Below are 10,018 nucleotides of genomic sequence, written 5' to 3' on the forward strand. Positions count from 1 at the left end.
CATAAACACCTTAAGAGTAGCTTATCTTTGTAGATGCACTCAATTTGATTACTTGTTTTATTCTAGAGTGGGAATTAATAAATTTATTTAATTGCCATGTGAAATCAGGAAGAAAACACATGATAATTTTAATTATTGTATTCTACACTTGCATAGGTTACAACAGTCTAGTTATATAAACTTTATTAGGATATTCTGATAACTCTTAGGTCTAGGATTAGCTTTTATTCAAATAGCTAAAGTTAAGATAAATCCTAAGTTTAAAAAACCCTTACTATCCTTATCAAGAACTTCTACACTCCTCAAGCTGATGAGAAAATATTTAGCATTCCTAACATAGAAACTAGATTGTCAAAACTTTGTGTAGACAATCCTTTTGTAAGAATGTTCGCAGTTTGTTGGCTAGTAGGTAGATAGATAACACACAACAACTTGTCCTCAATCCTCTCTTTAATAAAGTGCCTATCAATTTCCACATGCTTAGTTTTATTGTGATGTATTGGATTATGTGCAATTCCAATCGCAGCCTTGTTATCACAGTAGAGCCTTATAGGATCTTCACTATTGATTTTTAGTTCTGCCAAGAGTCCTTTTAACCATATTAGCTCACACATACCTTGTGTCGTTGCTCGAAATTCAGCTTTTGCACTGCTCCTTACAACCACAGTTTGCTTCTTGCTTCTCCAAGTCATCAAATTTCCCTAAACGAAGGTACAATACCCTAAAGTTGACCTTCTATCACTCATTGAACCTGCCAGTTTGCATCCGTGAATGCCTCCACCTTTCTTTCATTAGTTTTCCCAAAAAATAGTCCTTTCCCAGGTGTCATCTTCAGGTACCTTAAGATTCTATTTACAGCTTCAAAATGCTTCTCCTGTGGGTTGTGCATGTGTTGGCTTACCACACTTACAAAGTAGGCAATGCCAGGCCTTGTATGAGCCAAGTATATTAGCCTCCCAACCAGTCTTTGATACCTGCCTTTTTCAACTAGTGTATCTTCACTGTCCTAGTCAAACTTCACATTTGGCTCAATAGGGTCTCAGCAGGCCTACACCCTAACATTCCAGTATCTTTTAAAGAGATTCCTTTCTTACTCCTGGCAACCTCTATTCCTATAAAATATCTCAACTGCCCTAGATCCTTTATCTGAAACTCCTTGGCAAGAACCTTTTTTACCATTTCCATTTCTTCTAGATTGTTTCCTGTAAGAATAATATCATCTACATATATTATTAAGACAATAATCTTACCCCTATTATTCTTGAAAAACAAAGTATGATTCGTTTGACCTTGTGTGAACCCATAACTTCTAATAGCCTTGGTAAATTTTTCAAACTAGGTCCTAGGAGACTATTTTGAGCCATACAAGGATTTCTTTAGCTTACAAACCTTCCTCCATATCTAATTACCTTCTAAACCTGGTGGCAACTCCATATACACCTTTTCTGCTAGGTCACTATTCAAGAAAACATACTTTACACCCAGCTGTTACAAGGGCCAGTCTAAGTTTGCAGCTAGGGAAAGGAGAACTCGAATAGTTTTCAACTTGGCTATGGGGGCAAAGGTTTCCTGGTAATCTACTCCATAGGTCTATGTGAATCCCTTAGCTACCAACCTTGTCTTGTATCTCTCAACTGAACCATCTGTCTTATATTTTAATGTAAACACCCATTTACAACCCACAGTAGTCTTCCTCTCAGGTAAGCTCACCAATTCTCATGTCCCCTTTTTTTCAAGGGCCTTCATCTCTTCCATTACAATTTCTCTCCATTTAGGATCATCCAATGCTTCTTGTATTGACTTAAGAGCCTCTATGGTTGAGAGATTAGTAGCAACCACTCGAAAATCAGTAGATAGATTGTCATAAGACACAAAATGAGAAATAGGATGTAGAGTATAAGACCTAACCCTTTTCCAAAGAACTATAGGAAGATCAACATTTGACTCAAACTCACTAGGAGGCAAAATTTTCTCACCTGAAGGCTGTGATTCATTGACTTCTTTCTGTTAGGATGACTGGCCATGCCGATCGTTAGAAGGATTCTCACTATCTTGATAACCAGGTTTCCGAGAATAAACTTTGGGGTCTGGTTGATTTAGCCTCGTCAAACCTCCCCTTATCTTCATATGTTTTTGAGTCAAAAGTGTCAAAATTCTATTCTGCTGTAGGGTTTTCAAGATTTTCTGTTTTGATGGAATTAGGATTGATGGAATTATGACTAGTAAGAGGCTGGATTTGAGTTAAAGGTGAGTTTTGATTCAAAGGTCTTATAGTGGATGTGGGATTTTGACTTTTCGGAAATGTTATTTCCTAAACACTATCTTCATTATCAATCTGTGAGTTCTCCCCCCGAAGAGAGGATTTGGGAAAACAAGGCTGTGGCTAAAAAAAATCACATCTTTAGAGACAAACAATTTCTTCCTTATAAGGCAGTAACACTTATATCCTTGGTGAGTGGGAGAGTACCCTACAAACACACACTTAATGGCCCTAGGATCTAACTTGCCTCTGTTATGAGAGTGAACATGAACAAAGGCAGTACATCCAAAGACTTTCAAAGGCAGAGAGTTTAAGGCTCTAAAATCAGGAAATGTCTGAAGAAATGTGGAGAGAGGAGTGCGAAACTCTAAAATCTTAGTAGCCAATCGATTTACCAAATAAGTTGCTGTTAGGATTGCCTCCCCCCACAAATAATTAGGCAGGTTCATGGTGAACATAAGTGCTCGGGCAACCTTTAAAAGGTACCTATTTTTCTTTCCACAATACTTTTCTGCTGTGGATATCTGCACAAGAACTTTGGTGTATTATTCCATGTCTGAGCAGATAGTTTCCTAGGCTAGAATGGAAGTACTCCCTACCATTATTTGTTCTTAGAACTTGAATATGTGTGAAACTGATTCTTAACCATGGAATGGAAATTCTTGAAGACTCTGCCTATTTCAAATTTTTCTTTCATAAGATAAACCCAACATAGTCTAGTGTAATCATCAATGAAAGTAATAAACCATTTTGATCAAACAATATTTTTAACTCTAGATGGTCCCCAAATATCACTATGAATTATAGAAAATGGCCTTGAACTCTTGTTTTGATTAATTGGAAACATTGATCTGGTATGTTTTGTAATTTGGTAGATTTCACACTCAAATAATATTGGATTTTTATTTCTGAATAACACCGGAAACAATCTTTGTAAATAAGGGAAACTAGGGTGACCTAATCGGTGATGCCACAACATTATTTCTGAATTACCAGACATAGAAACATAATTACACCTAGATGTTATAGCTTGATTATTCTCAAAATCCTTGGCATCAAAATAGTTGAGTCCTCCTTCTCTAGCATTGCCAATCATCCTGCCTGAGAGAAGGTCTTGAAATTCACAATGAGAAGAAGAAAAATTAACCACATAGTTTAAGTCCTTAGTCAATTTGCTAATAAAGAGGAGATTACAAGCTAGACTAGGCACATGAAGGACAGATTGTAGACAAAGATTATCATACAGTTTGGCAATCCCTTTACCAACTACTTTTGATAAAGAACCATGTTGAGAACCTGGATCCTCAACGCTACTCAATCCACTGACTGTAATTCAGTATTCACGCAATAATGCTCAACTCCAAACAGCAATGAATATAATAAAAGATCAAAGAAGATTATACTGTATTGAAAGATTGAAATGGAAATTACAATATAAAAGGTGCAGAACAACCAGTGCAGTAAATAAAAGATATCTAGCTCTTCGAGGGGCTAGTTCCTCCCAATTCATACTCAAAGTTTTTATATGCTTTTACAATTGAAATCCCACAATATATATTTCCCCAACGTCACACCCAAAGCATGCTTCTTGCCACGTGGATAACTAACTCCCCTTTTTGCGCATCAGCTGAATTGCCTTCACTCTCCTTTTGTACGTGTGAGAAACAGGGGTCGTATCAAACCATTAGCTATTCTAACCCTTAGATTACCATAACATGGGCTGTAGGATACAAACACAATTGAGTTACCTGACATTAGATTCGAGGCCCCTGAATCTATAACCCAAGAATTGGTTGTTCCTACACTGGTATGCCAAGCTGTGAGGGAATTACTAGTTTCAGCAAATGAATAGGAGCGATTAGAGGAACCAGAATTGGACTGATTGAATAATTCTTGTAAATGTTCCAACTGTTCTTTGCTGAATGGTACAGACCTTGGATGATCTCCATATTCTTCTATCCTAGCATGAAATCCCTTGTCGCCAGCCTTATTAATCTTTTAATTGGTTGGCCTGCCATGTAGTTTCCAGCAGGTAGCCTTGATATGCTTTTGCCGATGACAATACTCACATCAGATTTTTCTTTTTCTCCTCTTTTTTGCATCCTCTGCTCTCCATCAGACCTGGTATGATTGTCCCAACCTTTTGAAACCAAAGCTGAAGACTCTGATAGTGTGCTTAAACTGTTGGATCCTATTGATTCACCCATCATCACTGTCCTCGTACTTTATTCTCTTCTAACCTCTACAAATACTTCTCTTATAAAAGGTAGAGATTCTTCTTCCAAGACCCTACCCCTTACTTCATCTTGTTCCTTATTCAAACCTACAAGGAACTCAAACACCCTCTCATTTTCTAACATTTTTGTGTATTTGACAGTATCTTTAGAACAACTCCAGTCTGCTTCAAAGAACAAGACCAGCTTCTGCCACAATTTAGCCAAAACGCTATAGTATTGAGTTACATCATGTTCCCTTTGGTCTCTCTCAACCGAGACTTCAACTCAAATATTTGTGTTGAGTTCCCCACATCAGAGTATGTTTCCTTTGCAACTTCCCAAATATCCTTTGCAGTGGGAAGAAACAGGTATAGTTGACCAATCTCCTCTTCTATGGAATTGATTAACCATCCCATCACTATACTATTCTCAACATCCCATTTTTGGTATGCTAGGTCATCTTCTTGTGGGGCTTTAGCCTAGTTTACCTCTTCCTCAAACCATTAACTTTATCGCTTGAGATCATGAGACATAATATTTCCATTTAGTTTGTGAACACTGATCTGGATTGAATTATTATCATTATTACCTGAAGAAAACTGGACTTTTGGTTGTCCAGATCTCATATTTGAGGAGGATGGAATCTGAATCTCAAACAGGTGGAGGACTTAAGCTTTTGCCTTTTCTCTCACCAGTCATGGCAATTTTCACCATTAGTATTTACAGCTAGAAGAACCTGGTTCTGATACCATGAAATCAGGAAGAAAACACCTGATAATTTTTATTATTGTATTCTACATTTGCATAGGTTACAACAGTCTAGTTATATAAACTTTATTTTTTAGGATATCCTGATAACTTTTAGGTCCAGGATTATCCCTTTATTCAAACAGATGAAATTAAGATAAATCCTAAGTTTAAAAAACCCCTACTATCCTTATCAAGAATTTCTACACCATGTAAGGTTTCCTTTTTGATAGTCATTGCATGTCTACAATTTTGACTTTTTTATCCAGTCTAGTGGAAACCAGGACATTTTCTTGCATTGTTTTCTCCTGCTCTATATAGAATCATCAATAATTGGGATTCTTTGGCATATAGTATATGTGCACTCGAGCCATAGCTTTTTTCAGATTTTGAGGGTATAAAGTGCTTTTATTCAAAGAAATTTCCTCTGCATTAACATAGAAACAAAGTTTGTGCTCTAATATTCTTGGCATTGCTTGGGCATTGATCTGCCTAGAACACTCCTTTCCTTAATGCCAATCCAAAAGGCATTATTTATCATTTCAAAAATGGTTTTAAATTGTTGACTGCTGCTCTGTGAGGAGTGACATAAGCATCGATGTCACTCAGAGTCAGAGCTGTTCTGTGTTTTTCAGTGATGTTTGACATCATGCTCCTATGGATTGAAANCTAATTCCTGACGCAGCAAATTATTAACCCTAATTGCTTCACAAGTTAGAGGGATCAAACAATTACGGATTTGATATCAAACTTAGCAGTAGATTGCAACAAATAATCCACTAGTAGGCCTCCTAGTAATTAAATGCATCAATCATGAAGATATGCACAGAATAACATTCAATACTGAAACACGAAAATTGAACACTGAAATAAAATAGATTAGATCTCACAGTTGTTTGATTCTAAGGTCTCCGTTTCCTTCGACCAAGTTACAAAAATCAGCCACCCATGGCCATAAACAAAAACTCTCAAAAAAGAAAGAAACTTCCAGAGAAGAAAAGAGAGAGAGGCATGGTGTGTCTTAAAATCTAATCTGATCTCCCTTTTAAAATCCAATTCAAATCTGGAAAAACTACTCAATCTCCTAAACAAATTCTAATATCCTAAATTAACACTTATCCTAATTTGATTAATTGGAAATAAAATAAAATAGAATCCTAATAAAATAGGAAAGTGGTGTTTCCAGCTGTAATTTTCGTGCAATAGGTCTTCAAATCTTCCAACCAAAATCTGCCTATTTGAATTGCATGACAAGGCAGAATGTTCCAGAACGTCCAGTGCAGATGCGTCAACTTCAAGCTCGATTAAAACCTTGATGCAGCAAGTATCTCTCCAAACTCAAAACATAAAAGTTCTTTTTTAAGTTCCACTGCATTTTGAATCACCTCAATCGGAGCTCGGATGAGAGAGTTATGCCCAGATTATGAAACAACGTTGAAACTGTCCGAATTCACTTATTTAGTTCCGTTTTGCAATTAACGCCTCCATTTGCATCCTAAATCAAAATAGAATAATAATGAGTATATTTAGGCAGCAAATTAGTATCAAAGACTGGACATTAAGGGGGGTAAATATGACATTTTGCATTCCCATCAGAGCACAAAAGGTGCCAGGAGAGAATAAAACAGAGAAGGGAGAGAAAGAGGGATGGGGAAGGCAACAATAAATTGGAAGGGAGGTGACTAACCCTTGAAGTCAGTATTTTGTGGAGGTGACTGACCCTCGAAGTCAGCCTTTAGTTTACCATTTTCTTAGTGTACTTGCTGTGTTTTCTAGTTGTTTGCATATTGAGTACTGATTGAACCTGGCTACTGGTTGTATTTGCATTGGTTGTAAGGTTCTGTTTGGTTATTAATACAACTGAGTATTTTCTTATTGATTGTGAGTGTTGGTTGTTTGTTATGGAATTGTTTGTTGGTGTTGTTAGTAGTTTTTTGCAGGTCAGGTTCTATCAATTTGTATCAGAGCCCTGTCATCTTGGTAATGGTCTTGACAAGGATGGATGCAAGAATGAATAATGTTGAGAGAGAGATTACAAAGTTGGGAGTAGAAATGGGTACCATCAGAGAATGTTTAGTTAAGTTGCAGTCTTGGGTGCGACGGAAAGATGAGGAAGAAGCTGGTAGGGCAGAGATGCAATCAGGGGAGAATGTGCAATCTCACCAGAAGAAAACCCAAACGGAGCCAGTGGGTTGGGAACAGTGGCCATAGCCGCTGTGAAATAGAGGGACGAAAATTGGAGATGCCGATATTTTTCGGTGAAGATCCTTATGGGTGGATCTTTAGAGTAGAGCATTACTTCAGTCTCAATGGGATATCAGAGGAAGGAAAATTAATGGCGACAGCCATTTGTATGGAAGGTGAAGCTATAAACTGGTTCCAGTGGACTAAATCCAAAAATCCGGCAAGTTCGTGGGCCATGTTTAAGTTAGCACTATTGCAACATTTTAGTGGATCACAAGAACTTAACTTAATGGCAGTAAAGCAAAATGGTTCAGTCATGGAGTTTCGTCGCCAATTTGAAGCAGTAGCAGCGTTGTTAGTGGGGGAGAAAAAAGAAATATTGCAGGCTGCTTTTGTGATTGGGCTGAAGGTGGAGATTAGGGCTGAAGTCAGATTGGCCTAACGAAATTCTTTAACCCAAATAATGGAATTGGCCCAACAAATAGAAGACAAAAATCGGGTTTTAGAAGAAACCCAAGTGGGAGCCTACAAGACCTCAAGCATAGCTGGGTCTGGGCTGTCTTATGGGTCCAACAACCAAGGATCCAAGAGTGCGACCCAGTTTGAACATAACCCAACTAGCCTGACCTGATTTGAACATAACCCAGCTAATCTAAAATTTCCCAATTCATCCGAATCCCTAAAAACCAATTTCACGCCCCATTTCAATCGTCGATCACCAGAATCCTCCATGCAAGGCTCGTCGACCAACCTTTCCGCTCGTGATCAGTCGACGACATTTTTTTGACCATTTGAATGTTAGAACTTCCAACGACAAGACTTTCCCTTCCGTTGAATGATAGATGCGGAGATCTAGAGGAAAAGAAAGAAAGGGATTTGCTTTAGGTGCGATGGGAAATATTCGATTGGGCACAAATGTGGGGAGAAACAATTTTATATCATTTTGATTGAAGACGAGGAAGATGATTCAGATCTGATTGGGACTAGAGATACTGTCGAAACAGGAACAGAGCTACAGCAGGAAAATGTGGAGCTTTCTCTTAGTTCAGTGGTGGGGATCCAGGGTCCGAAGACAATGAAGCTCAAGCGAAGAATCCAAGGTAAGGAAGTGATTGTGTTGATTGATAATGGGGCTTCCCACAATTTTATTAGTTCAACGGTGGTAGAACAATTGAGAATTCCAGTGGTAGAGACGTAGTCTTTTGGGGTCAGAGTAGGCGATGGGTATAGAATGGGGTGTAAAGAAGAATGTCAGGATGTGTGTATGGAATTACAGGGGGTGACGATTGTGCAATTTTTTTTCCCATTTGATATGAGCACTACTGACGTAGTTCTTGGTATTGCTTGGCTTGAGACTTTAGGCGAGACCCTTACGGATTGGAGGAAACAAACTATGAGGTTCACATTGGGAAACCAGACAGTTTGTCTGTACGGGGATCTGTCACTTAGCAAAACCATGGTATCCCTAAAAGTGATCATTAAGGCATTGCAGAATAAAGGACATGGCTGTTTGATAGAGTTTGGGCAGATACAGACTCAGTGTGAAAAGATTGGGAGTATCGATGAGAGATTGCTAGAGGTTTTGGGAAAGTTTAGCAGAGTCTTTGAGCCTCTTTCGTGGTTACCACCTGTCCGGTCAAAAGATCATGCCATTCAGTTAGTTCCAGGTGCACAACCACCAAAGCTCAGGCTATACCGTTAGGAAACGACCCAATTACGTAGCAGAAAACAAAAACATAAACTCTATGGATCGTTCTTTAGAACCAAGATCCAGGTACAAAAATCACAGTTTATATAAAATAATCAAATCTGCAAAAATTAGTTCAAGGTTTGAGAAACCATACCCATGTTTGGAGGCTCCACCAATATTGTCTCTGAACGTGTTTGCTACCGATCCAAGTGTAGGATCGAACCGTAGAGGTCCACACGAAGACAATCAACAAGAACCAAGGAGGGATTTGCTGGATCCTCCTTGGCCTTAAGAAATCAAGAAGAAAAACAAAAAGTGTTTGTCTTTCAATGGAACAGTAAAAGTGGCGTGGGAGAGTTTTGAGGCTGGAGGTTTCTCTATTTTCAAATGAAGAATGAAATAATAAAATAACACACACACCCTTTTCTTTCAACTAAAACCGTTTCTTTTATAGTCTTATTTTAGTTGCCCTATTCCCATATGGAATGGGTTTGGGCTCCAACCCAAACACCCCCAAATTTGCCAAACACTCCCATTTAGATATTTTAATTTAATTCATCATTATTTCAATTAAAAATCAATTAATATATATTTAATATATATATTAACATTTAACANAGTAGAGGAATAATTGCTGACATTTGTGCGTAAAAGGTTGAGTTTATTAGAAAGGACAGATGGCTTGATAGAAGTGGATGTAGGGGAATTCGGTTAGGAGCTCAAAAGTTGCCAGGAGAGAATAAAAACAGAGAGGGGAGAGAAAGAGGGATGGGGAAGGCAATAGTAAATTGGAAGGGAGGTGACTAAACCTCGAAGTCAGTATTTTGTGGAGGTGACTGACCCTCGAAGTCAGCCTTTAGTTTACCATTTTCTTAGTGTACTTGCTATGTTTTCCAGTTGTTTGCGTATTGAGTACTGATT

Source organism: Pistacia vera, unplaced genomic scaffold, assembly GCF_008641045.1.
Source record: "Pistacia vera cultivar Batoury unplaced genomic scaffold, PisVer_v2 Contig838, whole genome shotgun sequence".
Taxonomy (NCBI): Eukaryota; Viridiplantae; Streptophyta; class Magnoliopsida; order Sapindales; family Anacardiaceae; genus Pistacia; species Pistacia vera.